Source organism: Octopus bimaculoides, chromosome 20 (genome assembly GCF_046866305.1).
Source record: "Octopus bimaculoides isolate indiv1 chromosome 20, ASM4686630v1, whole genome shotgun sequence".
NCBI lineage: Eukaryota > Metazoa > Mollusca > Cephalopoda > Octopoda > Octopodidae > Octopus > Octopus bimaculoides.
Genome location: NC_142947.1, coordinates 5006102 through 5020056, shown reverse-complemented (window position 1 = coordinate 5020056; position 13955 = coordinate 5006102). Strand labels below are relative to the sequence as shown.

General features: G+C 39.9%; 5 non-coding genes across 5 annotated transcripts; all 5 read right to left on the bottom strand.

The window, feature by feature from the left end:
- Positions 1–6931: 6931 nt before the first annotated feature.
- Trnaa-ugc (transfer RNA alanine (anticodon UGC)) lies at positions 6932–7003 on the bottom strand. Its single transcript has one exon. It is a non-coding gene; the product is annotated as a tRNA-Ala (tRNA).
- A 688-nt stretch (positions 7004–7691) lies between these two features.
- On the bottom strand, positions 7692–7763 carry Trnaa-cgc (transfer RNA alanine (anticodon CGC)). Its single transcript has one exon. It is a non-coding gene; the product is annotated as a tRNA-Ala (tRNA).
- Positions 7764–10027: 2264 nt separating this feature from the next.
- Trnaa-ugc (transfer RNA alanine (anticodon UGC)) lies at positions 10028–10099 on the bottom strand. The gene has a single exon. It is a non-coding gene; the product is annotated as a tRNA-Ala (tRNA).
- A 1363-nt stretch (positions 10100–11462) lies between these two features.
- Positions 11463–11534, bottom strand: Trnaa-ugc (transfer RNA alanine (anticodon UGC)). Its single transcript has one exon. It is a non-coding gene; the product is annotated as a tRNA-Ala (tRNA).
- Positions 11535–13883: 2349 nt separating this feature from the next.
- On the bottom strand, positions 13884–13955 carry Trnaa-ugc (transfer RNA alanine (anticodon UGC)). The gene has a single exon. It is a non-coding gene; the product is annotated as a tRNA-Ala (tRNA).

The window sequence follows — 13955 nt, the reverse complement described above, 5'->3', positions numbered from 1 at the left end:
GTCTCTGGCAGATTTATAAAGGCATTTTTTTTTACTTCTCTCTTTTAATCCTTACGTTATTATATTTCTATTGAAAAACACTGCTTTTGGTTCAATTTATTTTCCAAATATGAATTTAGTAAAATAACTCGTTAAGTGTTTAAGAGCATAAATTAACATGCAATTTTGATACAAAGTTTCAATTTAGATCTCATTAAAACAGACAGTTTTTATCATAGAATTGGGGGCAAGTTTCCGGTAGCTGAGTATCTGAAAGGGTTAAGCAGACTAATTCCACCCATTGCTTAGCTTTAGATTTCTTCGACACAATGCAATGGCACAAAACCTTTGGCCAGTTGCCTTTTGTCTATTCGGTGCTCTCTGCTTCGTGATTGTTCTACAAATAACTATTTGTGCTGGAGAGATTTTGTCAGTGTTTAGATGTAATTAAAGATGATAAAAGCTGCTATTAGATCTAATGACCTGTCTTAACAATGGACGGATTGTCTGTGAAGTAGCTTCTTCACAAGGGTAAGTTGATATTTATAAGCATGATTTTAAATTCACTGGATTGCTGACATATTAAGACCAAACAGATAATGGTTGTCGGCATCAGCAAAGAACGGATATTTGGTAAGTCTTGTGTATTGATGGGAGACGAAAATACAGGTGTTCTTGGTTCTTCAGAAGGGCACAAAGAGGGTTTATCCTTTTATTTGTTTCAGTATGCTACTGGTACTTAATTTGTCGACCCCAAAAGGATGAAAGGCAAAGTCGATCTCGCCGGAACTTGAACTCAGAGTGCAAAGACAGATGAAATACCTCTAAGCACTTCACCCACCGTGCTAACAATTCTGCCAGCTCGATGCCTTACAAGGACTGAAGTATTGAAGACGGTTGGATTGATTAGACCCCAGTACTTGCCTAGTACTTTATTTTCTCAACCCAGGAAGGATGAAATGTGAAGTTGACCTCAACAGGATTTAAACTCTGAGCTTAAAGATCTGCAAGAAATACTGCCCTCGCCGGAACTTGAACTCAGAGTGTAAAGACAGATGAAATACCTCTAAGTTGAAGCATTTAACGAAATAGAAGGGGATATAGCATCATACAACGTGGAAGACAATTGAAGATTTCTGCGGGACAACCTGTTGAAAGCCACCGACCAGATTTGTGGGTGGTGTAAGGTCCCCTCCCGACCCAGAGTAACGTGGTGGTGGAACAAGGAGGTAGACAGGGCTATTAGACAAAAGAAACAGGCTTGGAAGGACTGGAAGAACGGTGGTAGCAGGGAATTGTACCAATGTGCCAGAAGGGAGGCTAGGCGACAGGTTTATTTAGCCAGAGGGGAAGCAGATAAGAAAAGATTTGCAGTGTTGGCTATAGCCTAGTCACCCGTATTACGAACCAGGTGATACACGAAGGAGTCATACCCAATGACTGGTGTAGCAGCATCATAGTCAACTGCTACAAAGGTAAAGGTGACGCTTTAGATACAAATAATTACAGAGGCATCAAGCTGTTAGATCAGGTTATGAAAGTTATAGAGAGGGTCATAGCCCAACTAATTAGGGAGCGAATCAATTTAGATGAGATGCAGTTTGGGTTCGTGCCAGGTAAAAGCACTACTGATGCCTTATTTCTAGTGAGACAGCTGCAGGAGAAATACCTAGCTAAGGATAAACCTCTGTACCTGGCTTTCGTTGACATGGAGAAAGCCTTTGACAGGGTCCCCCGATCCCTTATCTAGTGGTCAATGAGGAAACTTGGGATAGAAGAATGGTTAGTGAGAGCTGTGTGAGCCATGTACAGAGATGCTGCCAGTAAGGTGAGGGTTGGAAATGAGTACAGCAATGAATTCCGGGTAGAGGTAGGGGTCCACCAATGTTCCGTCCTCAGCCCCCTCTTATTTATCATTGTCCTCCAGGCGATCACAGAGGAGTTCAAGACAGGTTGCTCCTCTATACTAATGACCTTGCCCTAATTGCGGAGTCACTATCAGAACTAGAGGAGAAGTTTGAGGTGTGGTAGCAAGGTCTAGAATTGAAGGGCCTTAGAGTCAACCTAGCTAAAACCAAAATCCTAATAACTAGGAAGGTAGATAAAACACAAATCCCTTCAGGTAGATGGCCCTGCTCAGTATGTAGAAAAGGAGTAGGTAGTAACTCTATAAGATGTACCCGGTGCAAGCTATGGACACATAAGAGGTGCACCAACATCAAAGGCAGGTTAACTAGCAAGTTAGTTTTTGTTTGTGGCAGATGTTCAGGTGCAATAAAGACTGTAAACAAACAAGAAACAACTTCTATCTCATTTTCCAGGGTGAAAAACTAGAGGTAGTCGATAGCTTCCGCTATCTGGGCGACCAATTTAGTAGTGGGGGTGGGTGCGCTGAAAGTGTAGCTGCTAGAATAAGAATAGCCTGGGCAAAGTTTAGAGAGCTCTTACCCCTGCTGGCGACAAAGGGACTCTCACTCAGAGTAAAAGGCAGACTGTATGACGCATGCATACGAACAGCCATGCTACATGGCAGTGAAACATGGGCTGTAACTGCTGAGGACATACGTAAGCTCACAAGGAATGAAGCCAGTATGCTCCGTTGGATGTGTAATGTCAATGTGAATACCCGTCAGAGTGTAAGTATCTTGAGAGAAAAGCTGAACATTAGAAGCATCAGTTGTGGTGTGCAAGAGAGACGATTGCGCTGGTATGGACATGTGGTGAGAATGGATGAGGATAGCTGCGTGAAAAAGTGCCACACCCTAACAGTTGAGGGAACCCGTGGAAGAGGTAGGCCCAGGATGACCTGGGCTGAGATGGTGAGGCAAGACCTTCGTACATTGGGCCTCACCGAGGCGATGACTACTGACCGAGACCTTTGGAAATGTGCTGTGCGTGAGAAGACCCGGCAAGCCAAGTAAGATCGTTGCCAGTGCCCCTGGACTGGCTCTTGTGCGGGTGGCACATGAGATGCACCATTTTGAGCGTGGCCGTTGCCAGTACCGCCTGACTGGCTCCCGTAGGATTTTCGAGTGAGATCGTTGCCAGTGCCCCTGGACTGGCTTGTGTGGGTGGCACATAAAAGACACCATTTCGAGCGTAGCCGTTTTCGTGCGGGTGACACGTAAAAGCACCCACTACACTCTCTGAGTGGTTGGCGTTAGGAAGGGCATCCAGCTGTAGAAACTCTGCCAAATTAGATTGGAGCCTGGTGTTGCCATCCGGTTTCACCAGTCCTCAGTCAAATCGTCCAACCCATGCTAGCATGGAAAGCGGACGGTATACGATGATGATGATGAATTCGCCCAACACCAACCTACAGATTCTGTAAATTAAACATTTAGTTCCTATTGTTTATTCTTTTGGTAAAGGCATTACTGCTACAACTTCCGGTTTCCAGATGAAGGGGATTTCTTTTTAATGCGTCTCATTTTAGAGATGGCAATATCATCATCGTTTAACGTCCGTTTTCCATGCTGGCATGGGTTGGATGGTTTGACAGTTTTGGAGAGCCAGTGGGCTGCACCGTGCTCTAATCTGATCTGGCAAGGTCTCTACAGGTGGATGCCCTTCCGAACACCAACCACTCTGAGAGTGTAGTGGGTGCTTTTTACATGTAACTGGCACAGGGAACCAGTCAGGCAGCACTGGCATCAGCCACAACTACAATTTCCATTTTGATTTACTTGACTCAGTAGGTCTTCTCAAGCACAGCGTGTCGCCCGACGATTCAAAGGTACTTTTTAAATGGGCTGGTTATGCAACACTGGTATAGGCTATGGCTGTGATCTCACTTTTCACAACAGAATTATTTTGCATTGGATTGCTTTTATGTAACTGATCCGGATTCAGTCTCACTGCGTGGCACCTTGGGCAAGTGTCTTCTATTATAGCCTGAGGCCGACTAAAGTCTTGTGAGTTGATTTGGTAGACAAACCGAAAGAAGCCCATCGCTCGGCTGAAGGCAGTGCCCCAGCATGGCTGCAGTCGAATGACTGAAACAAGTAAAAGAATAAAAATATATGTATTCATTCATAATTCTTTGTCTGACAGATACCCGAACAAAGAACCTGTTGGTGTAAGAAACCTGTTTGAACATGCCATGTGTGTACATTTATGTTTTTATAAATTCCAGCCATAATCATCAGTCATATAAATTTGAATAGACATTTGATATGGGAGACACACAAGACAAAATCACACTCACAATGTGACCCCTATCGTCATTAATTGTTGCAGTGTCAGATCTTTCATACGTATTTCCAACAATTGTCTTTTTCTCTGAAGCAATCCATGGATAAACAGGTAACTGTAGAAATTTAGATAATTAATTGTAGAAAGGCTATGGGCATTGTTGAAGCAGACGTTTTACAAATGGCTGCCATTGCCTGCTCAAACACACTCAACAGGCAAGCAGTGTCTGCTTTCATTGAGATTGGGTGAATTTACAAAGGCAACTAAATTGCTATGCAATATATGGGGTGTTTTGTAACTAAAACTACCTAAAAAGATGAAAAAATCTCAATTGCAAGTTGTGCTCCAGAAGGAACGTAGTCATAAGAGATAAAATTATATATATGTTTGTCCCCCCTCCCCCGCCATTGCTTGACAACCGATGTTGGTGAGTTGCACCCCCATAACTTAGCAGTTCAGCATAAGTAACCGATAGAATAAGTGCTAGGCTTACAAAGAAAAAGCCCTGGGGGGTAATTTGTTCGACTAAAGGCAGTGCTCCAGCATGGCTGCAGTCAAGTGACTGAAATAAATAAAAGCGTATATGTGTGTGTGTGTATATATATATATATATATACACAAATATATACATATAAATGTATTTGTTTCTGCGTCTGTCTCCCGCCACTTAACAACCGGTGTTGGTGTGTTTACGTCCCTGTAACTTAGCAGTTCAGCTAAAGAGACTGACAGAATAAGTACCAGGCTTTAAAACAAATAAGTCAATTCGACTAAAATTCTTTGAGGCAGTGCCCCAGCATGGCCACATTCTAATGACTTTGGCAAGTAAAAGATATAAAATAAAAGATGAAATCAATGTCTTTGAGTTGTGTGGAATTTAACGAACGTTAAACGATGATGATTTGATTACTTTTCAAATCCTCTGCTAATTACTAAATTAGTTTGTTTTTTGTTTCCTCCACTAAACTGATATATGTTTACGGAGGACTTTTCAAAGATGTGTTGGCAGGAATCATTGAAAATTGGCCGTAGAAAGGTTTAATGAAAGTAGGGAGACTACAAGTGATGTGAGGGGTGGGGGTAGTAAAAGAGGAAAAGAAAAAAGGAAGCTAATGATTGCTGCTGAGAAGATAAATATGAAGCAAGTGTCATGTTAGGAGTTGGTGGCTAGAGGGAGGAAACTCAGTCAGAGAATTGGATACAAGGGGGTGAAATTTGTATTGTTCTCAACCGTATTTATTGTTTTAGTCATAAAACAGACAAGTGTGTGTGTGTAGATGCATATATCTATGTGTGTCTGTATTCGTATGTAGACCGCATACACACACGTATACAAATATACATACATAAGTACTTATATATATATACATAGAGAGAGAGAGATGATGATGATATATATAAGAAAGAAGATAAAACTCTCTTTCCATCAGGTAAATGGCCCCTGCTCAATATGTAGGAAAGGAATTGGAAAAAGTTCCGTCCGCTGCATCCTGTGTAAACTATGGACACATAAGAGGTAGAGTGGAATCACAGGTAGATTAACAGGTAAAGTCGTCTTTGTATGTGGCAGATGTGTAGGAACACTAAGACCACATAGAACTTCGATTCTCTCAAAATGCCCAGGAAGCTCTCTTGAGGTTGTAGATAGTTTTTCTGTTACCTAGGTGACCAAATTAGCAATGGTGGAGGATGCTTTGAAAGTATCGTTTCTAGAAAAAGAATAGGGTGAAAGGTAGACTGTATGATGCTTGTATTCAGGTAGCTATACTCCATAGGCACGTATGGCTGTGTGGTGAAGATGTTTGCTTTCCAACCATGTGGTTTCAAGTTCAGTCCCACTGTACAGCATCTTGGGCTTGCGTCTTCTATTGTAGCTCTAGATCAATCAATGCTTTGTGTTAAAGGTTAATGGGACATCTTTCTTCGTATTTGAAACACGAATATTCCTTTCCCGAGCGTCCAATAACACTATCCGTATCACGTCCTCACTTTGTTTTTTTTGAACCTATATATATATATATACATATATATATATATATATATATATATATATATATATATATATATATATATATATATATATATATATATCTATATATATATGTATATATATATATATATATAGAGAGAGAGAGAAAGTACATGTATATGCATACACACAGCTACAATCATAGAGTTAAGTTAATGAGGGTAACGTCTACAGTGTCGTCTGACCTGCAAGAAATAACAACTAAAATTCACTCAAGTGTTTTGAAAGAAAGCAGAAAGACATGAGATAATCAGGTGCTGGCTACACTATCACCGAAATTACAGGAATGTGTTTAATGATAGGTTTATGCAATTGGAGCTAAACAATAATTATCCAGTGGGTTCGGAACATGGTATATGCTGCAGTTTTGCTATTTGCAGAGACCTTTGTAACATGGGGGAAAAGGAAATGATTGAATGAGATTTATGTTCAGTTTCGGTCTTTGCTATATTTTTTGTTTAACCCTGGGTCAATCACGACTAGCACAGCTTTTTGTACTCTGCATGTCCATTGACTAAAATAAGTAAAACGGTCTTATATATATATACATATAGATAGATAGATACAACAAGCTTTCTTTCAGTTTCCATCTGAAATCAACTCGCAAGGCTTTAGTTAGCCTGGTGCTATAGTAGAAGACATTTGCCTTAAGTGTTGTGCAGTGGGACTGAACCCAAATCCAAATGGTTATACATTATACAAAAATTGGGGTGAGGAAAAAAAACGACCTGGAGATGCCGGGGATTGAACCCGGGGCCTTTCACATGCAAAGCGAACGCTCTACCACTGAGCTACATCCCCGTCACGTCAGATCTGTGAATTTTTAGGACTCTATTGAGTTTAGTTTTTGACGTCGTTCACTCACCGACAACATTGATTTTTCACATCGTTTACTACTCATTGGAAACTGTTTCATTTTGTCAATGTCGTTTGTTTGTCATGTGTAATGTTTAGTTTTAGTAGACAGGGCGAAGGGGCTCAATTTTTTGAGAGGAAAAGACAGGTAAAGAGAGACGTGGGGAAATTGTGACTCTGTTGTTATTCAACCCCGAGTTCACTTCTATCTGTCATGGCAATTTTCAAGCTGAAACTGCCTCAATATGGATTCTATCTTCTTTTTTTTTTTTTTAGCTTTTGAATCAGCCGACACCACTGCATGATATGCTCATGAAACTCTCTCCAAATCACCGTCCATTAACTCTAGTGTGCCCCAAGATTCAGCTATGTCCCCCTACGATTCCCCCTTGCTGTCACCTTAAATAATACATATATAACTATTCATTCCTTCCTAGCCTTCGGCATATATGCACTGTCCACATTTACTAGTATACACGACACCAGTGAATTCATTGTGCATCATATACAAAATAAGAAATACTCCGCCTGGAGATGCCGAGACCTTTCACATGCAAAAGGAAAGCTTCACCACATCTTCTCGGCGTGCTATGCATACACAATACAAAGAAGCCAAGGCAAAATTCATTGTCAATGGAGATGCCGGGGATCGAACCCGGGGCCTTTCACTTGCGAAGCGAACGCTCTACCACTGAGCTACATCCCCTTCACGTCCTACTTGTTTTATTTAGAATTGACATCTGTGTATTTCTAGGTCTCTATTGACTTCAGTTTTTTTTCTATAGAGTTCTCTCACCGACAGCATTGATTTCTCGCACTGTTAACATCTCATTGAAAACTCTTTCATTTTGTCAATGCCGTTTGTTACTGTCATGTGTAATATTTTAAAAGCTTTGATTGACGAAGGGGCGCAATTTTCGAGAGAAGAAAAGACAGAGATAAAGAAAGACGTGGTGGTGGTGAAGGTGGAGGAGACTAACTTCTGGTGAAGCCTGCTGTTTCTCGTAGGTTATATTTCTGAAGACCAGTTACCAAATCTCTACCCCAGGACAATAAGTCATCAGAGAACATCAAATAAAAATAACGAGTCAATAAGGTTGCCCTTATGCGGTTGCTAGGCAGATCCAAATAGCAACCGACTCTCCTTTAGGATGCTTTCGATAATTTAGTCTGGAGTTTTTTTTACAGGAAAAACAAATGCAATGATCTTGGCTGGAACGTCTTTGAATATCGGTGTGTTCGATCTGAGTTGTTCATGAGCTTAAACAGCAATAGATACAACATAAACATACCACACACACGTAGAACGTAAATAACGAAGATACAAGTAGTTACGTAGATCAACCTGCATAACATTTCCAAAGAATATAGAAGACATCCGAAAAAAAAAAAATGGTGAACTAACAGACTTGTTTACGGCTCCGGTGAAATGACAGGGTCTTTGGAATATCGTATAGAATGACTTGTATGTTTCAAGTCTCAAATTGAGCCAAGATCAACTCTGCTTTTTCTCCTTTTGAGGTTGATAAAGAAGTAGCGGTCCAGGTCTACGAATCGGTGGAACCGTAACAACGTTGAACCAGATGACTTGCGGTATTTGTTCCGGCTCTTTGCGTTCTGCGTTCAAATCCCTTTATGATCTATTTGGGTGTTAAGAATAAATCGTCGCCCGGTTTAACAACATCATCTGTTGGGGTCATCAATGTCTTTAGCGGAGTCCACCCAGTTTAAGGTCTCCTGTTTAAGGACATCTTCACTCCCTCTCATGAATCCCAGAGATCCTACCTACACACCTAATTAAAATGTGAAAAAAAAACAAACAAAAAAAAAAACAAATAACCAACCAAAAACAACACGTTTGGTCAACGGATAACCTTTTGTCAAGCTTTCCTGCCTCTGTGTAGGGAAATGACGTTGTAGAGATCCTTTCGTAGTAAGATTTTATTCCAAACATAATTTACAAGTGATTTTAGAACTTCAAGAAATCTGCGAAGCTAGAAACAATATTACCGTTTATAAACTATGTGCGGTTAGTGTAGTTCCCACTGGAGTTGGTATGGCATCAACTTTATATATACCTTTATACACAAACTAACAGATGTTCGGTCGAACTGAAAAATTGTTTAGAATTTTAAGAAAAAAACAAACAATAACTTTTTGCTGAAGTCTGCAAAATGCCGGCGAAAATATAAGGGAAAAGATTAAAAGTGCTCAAATGTTGTAAATTTATCGTAGTATTGGAATATGAAATAAAGAACTGTACGAATAAGGAAATGAAAATGATTTTATGACATTTAATTGCAACACCAACCAGTATAACTACAGTTTAGTGCCCCCACTCGACATTTTCTCATAGTTTTTTTGAATAATTCTTATGAATATTTTCAGTGATATATTTTCGAAAGTGTAAATTACAATTATGTTAACGAAATTTAAAAAAAAAAAATTTATAAAGAAAAGAAATCAATACTTTTTAACCATTCAGTAACTTGCTCGTGATCGTTGCATAATAGTTTCGAATGTTTGCATATGGCTCGCAATTATAGGAGGAAGGAATTAATCGATTCCATCGATCGCAATACTTGACTGGCATTGTATTTTATCGACGCTGAAACATGAAAGGCAAAGTTAAACTCGACCAGTTTTGAACTCAGAACATAGTGTTGGATGAAATGTCGCCAAGCATATTGGGGCGAACGATTCTGGCAGTCGCCGCCTTTAGCTTATTAGCATAATATTGTAATTATATGTTTATAACCTGGGCCACGTAAAAACAAGGCAGAATGAAATTCCCCAATGAAACTAGTACTCAGTGCCATCTTAGAGCATGGACACACTGGACAGTTTCCCAGGGAACCCACGGGTCCGGGGACCCAATTCTGATCTATGTATGCTGTGGTTTGCTTAAAAAATAAGTGCTATAGAGCCCGGTTTAGTAATCTAAAAGAATGCACATAAAATAAAACACTTTGGAGATGCCGGGGATCGAACCCGGGGCCTTTCACATGCAAAGCGAACGCTCTACCACTGAGCCACATCCCCGTCAGCTACAACAAGGAGATATCAGTAGTATCAAAAATGTAACTGACAACAAATTGATTCTCTTTTTTTTCCTTTTTTTATTTATTTAAATAATGTTAGGGAATCAATATATTACTATCGATATGTGACAAGTTTTATTAAACAGAAGGTAGAAAGCTAGAGAGAGAGAGAGAAGAGGTGAGTGTGATATAACAGTAGTTATTCTCCCAAGCCTTTAGTTTAGTCCTAAACACATACTGTTTATATTAGTTTGACTCACTAGCGTAGCTAGAGTGGGGCTGTCCGCCCCAGGCGGTACTTTTATGGGGGGTCTGCTGTAAGCTATAAGCCTGTAATAGGTTGTATTGAAATCAAATAACAGTGGTTTTAATGTCGGGATAAGGACACTTCCTAAACGTTAAATTCAACAATCGATATAGTCACTGTGCAATATATATTTTTTGTGGGGGGCTCAAGGGCGGAAAAACTGAAGGGCCGGACGTATTCTAGCTACACCAGTAGTCTTTCCGGTGTCTTCCACATCTTGATTGTTGTTTTCACCTCATTTCGGCTGTTGTACGTTCCAGCTTTCTTCGGGTGTCTTGTGTCGAACGCGGTTGTTGTATCGGAGTTTCATGTCCAACTCTTTATTTGATCCATGCGGGTTCACTATTCTCATTCTGCGTTTCGTGACACTTTTTGCTCCAGTTGATTCTTTGTGAATTATCTTAGTGCCTCGCATTAACCAACGTCTTTATCATGCCCGCAGTGCAGTCACTTAGAAGATCGGAGTTCAATCCCAGGGAAGCTTTGGGTTCAAAATTCCGATACAAGTGGGGTTGAACCCAAGGCACCCAAAGAAGGCTGTAGCATACAACAACCGAAATGTAGTAAAAGCAGCAATCAAGATGAGGGGGGGGGGACACCAGTTTGAATAAATAAACAGCAGACATGATATGAATCCTTCATCTCACAAACATAGAACGTATAATTGTGATTGAAAGTATCTCAGCCCAGATCACATCGTCCTTTCCATGAGTAAAAGAAAATGTCAAGAAATTGGTTGTGGTTGAGGTGGTGGTGGGGGGCTGCAGTGTCGTCAAAATTCATACACAGAAGTTTGAAAGTTGGGGTCATATATAATATGGCACCCCTTTGCTGTGGCGGTGGGTGGGGAGAAGGAGAAAGCATTTTTTTTCAATTGATAGTGTACTCCTCGGAGCTGCGAATCACATTTGAAGTTAATTTCTTAACGATGGTCGCTCTCGTTGGTCTGAAGGAGAGAACTTGGTGAAAGAGAGTAACAAAGAAAAAAACAATCACTTAATATGACAATAGATAATTATAGAATATATGAGTTTATACGCAAAAGAAAAAGACGTTATGGAGATGCCGGGGATCGAACCCGGGGCCTTTCACATGCAAAGCGAACGCTCTACCACTGAGCTACATCCCCATCTACATAAAAGACGAGCTGCATTGAAAGGAAATATTAAAAACAAAAAAGTACTTCGAAATAGAACTTCGAAATAGACTTAGAAATTACGAGCACCAAATATAACGAAAAGAAATAGCAGTTGTTAACCAATTTTTGTAGTGTAATCGTTCAAATAGGAGAGCGTTAGTCTTGTTCCTTTGGCCTCGAATTAAAATTCTTTGCTGCAGTTTATCCATGATTTAATGTCCAACTCATTTTCTGTTTTCAAATTTTCTTATCATCATTGTTGTACGGATTAGGAGAGAATATAACACGATCAAAGATTTCCAGTATTCATTTGCTGTATTTTTGAGCCTAGAATCCGAAGTTTGTGGACGTGGCAGAAAGAGAAGACTTCAATCGCTAATACGTTTTTAACTAACGGATTTCTTTTTCTTGATAAATGAATGTATTTCGCATTTTTTAAGGTTTACTGATTTTTTGAAGGGAAACCCGATCTGGAAGTGAGCTTTGTTATCAGTACCGGCGAATTAAGGATAAAGATAATCTAATCTTTATAATGTTGAGTGACGTATAAAATTAAAGATTACGCCCTGGGTGATTGTGGCATGTTTTAAGTCTTAGAAAGCAGTGATACATTGGAGCAAGTTGGAGTTTTTCGTCCCTTTTTTTATCATCTTGCTTGTTTGCTCTAATCTCAGGAGCTTTCCTTATTCGTTTCGTCCGCTTGAATATGGAGAGTAAGGAGTTATTCCAGACTTATGAATATGCTATGGTAGTTGACTCTAACTCCATTTTCTGATCACATTTAAATCACGAGTTTATCATACGTGCAGACCCCCATTTTAGTCAATCAAAATTCATTCCTCACATAATAAGTTCTAGAATTTTCTTTTAGCGACGGACGGCTTTATAAACTGACACTTTTAGCACGAAAAGCCAAAGGGAATTGGTACTCCGTTCATTACGGTTTTCGGTGAATTCCTCTCTCAAAGCTATGTATAAGTTGATCACTTGTAATTTTGATGACGATCTTGGCACGAAATATCATACGATCTAATTTCTAACGTGTGTTCTCAACCATTACTACTGAATCTTTTTCATGTAAGCACTTTGTCTCTCTAGGCCCAGGTTTCTTATCTCTTCACGAATTTTCTTTGTTATATCTGTTTATCATTTAACATAAGTTCAACTTGAATTGCAACCATATTCTGTTTTCCTGAACGGTATTCTATTATATTTCATATGAGAAGTCGAGAGAGCTGAAAGCTAGTCTCCAGCAACATAGCATTTTTAATAACAGATTTAGGTCGACTTTAAAATAAGAAATCTTTTGAAAGCTGATCTGTGAACAGGTTTTAATTTTTGTGCTAAGAGGCAACGTTGCAATTTTTTCCGCCTGATTTCACTGTTTACAAAGATCTGTAGAGCCTAAAAGTGAATTGTTTAATATCCTTCAATTCTCGCGAAGAGAAGCAAACTGGTTGTCTATTTTCTATGAGGATTGAATCATACATGGCCCAGAGTAAGTCACGAAGCAGATATTGGAGAAGATAACGAAGGTGTATCTCACAGTTTCCGGATTGCTTCAAGGCCGGGAAAACGCTGATACCGTCTGGCATGAAACAATGGTGCTGCGATTTCAACAGAGCCTTATTTTGAATCCATTTCCATTAATACACAATTAACACAATGAAACAGTCAAGATCCCTGGATTCCCTTGACACAGGAATCCCAAAAGATGATGCAACCTGCCAGGGTCGGACAACAGTTTGCATTCTCTAAAAAATGTGAGCTAAGAATAATTAACTTTGTCAAATTGAATTAATTTCTTTTTAAAATGGAGGAAGAGCACTTATCTCTTGGGCACTTTTCAGGAAGAGTTTGCAAAATTTCAGCATGGATTCCTTACTGGCTTCTTTCTGTTTCTAACAATTCCACTCATATATATATGTGTGTGTGTCCGTGTCCCACCACCGCTTGACAACAGGTGTTGGTGCGTTTATGTCCGTGTAACTAAGCAGTTCGACAAAACAGACCAAAAGAAAAAGTATCAGGCTTGAAAAGAAAAAAAAAAAGCACTGAGGTCGATTCGTGCGACTAAAATTCTTCAAGACGTTGCACCAGTATGGCCGCAGTCTAATGACTGAAACATCTAAAAGATAAAATACACTTCCGTCTACCAAGTTCACTCATAAAGCATTGGTCGACCCGAGGTTATAGAAGACGTCCAAGGTGCTGCAGATCGGGACTGAACGCGAAACCGTGGTTATAAAACGAGTGTCTTAGCTATACAGCCATGCCAGTTCCTGGGATAAAGCTCAGTCCCCATTTGCACGCAAATACAAAAATAAAAAAGTTCCCCTATGGAGATGCCGGGGATCGAACCCGGGGCCTTTCACATGCAAAGCGAACGCTCTACCACTGAGCCACATCCCC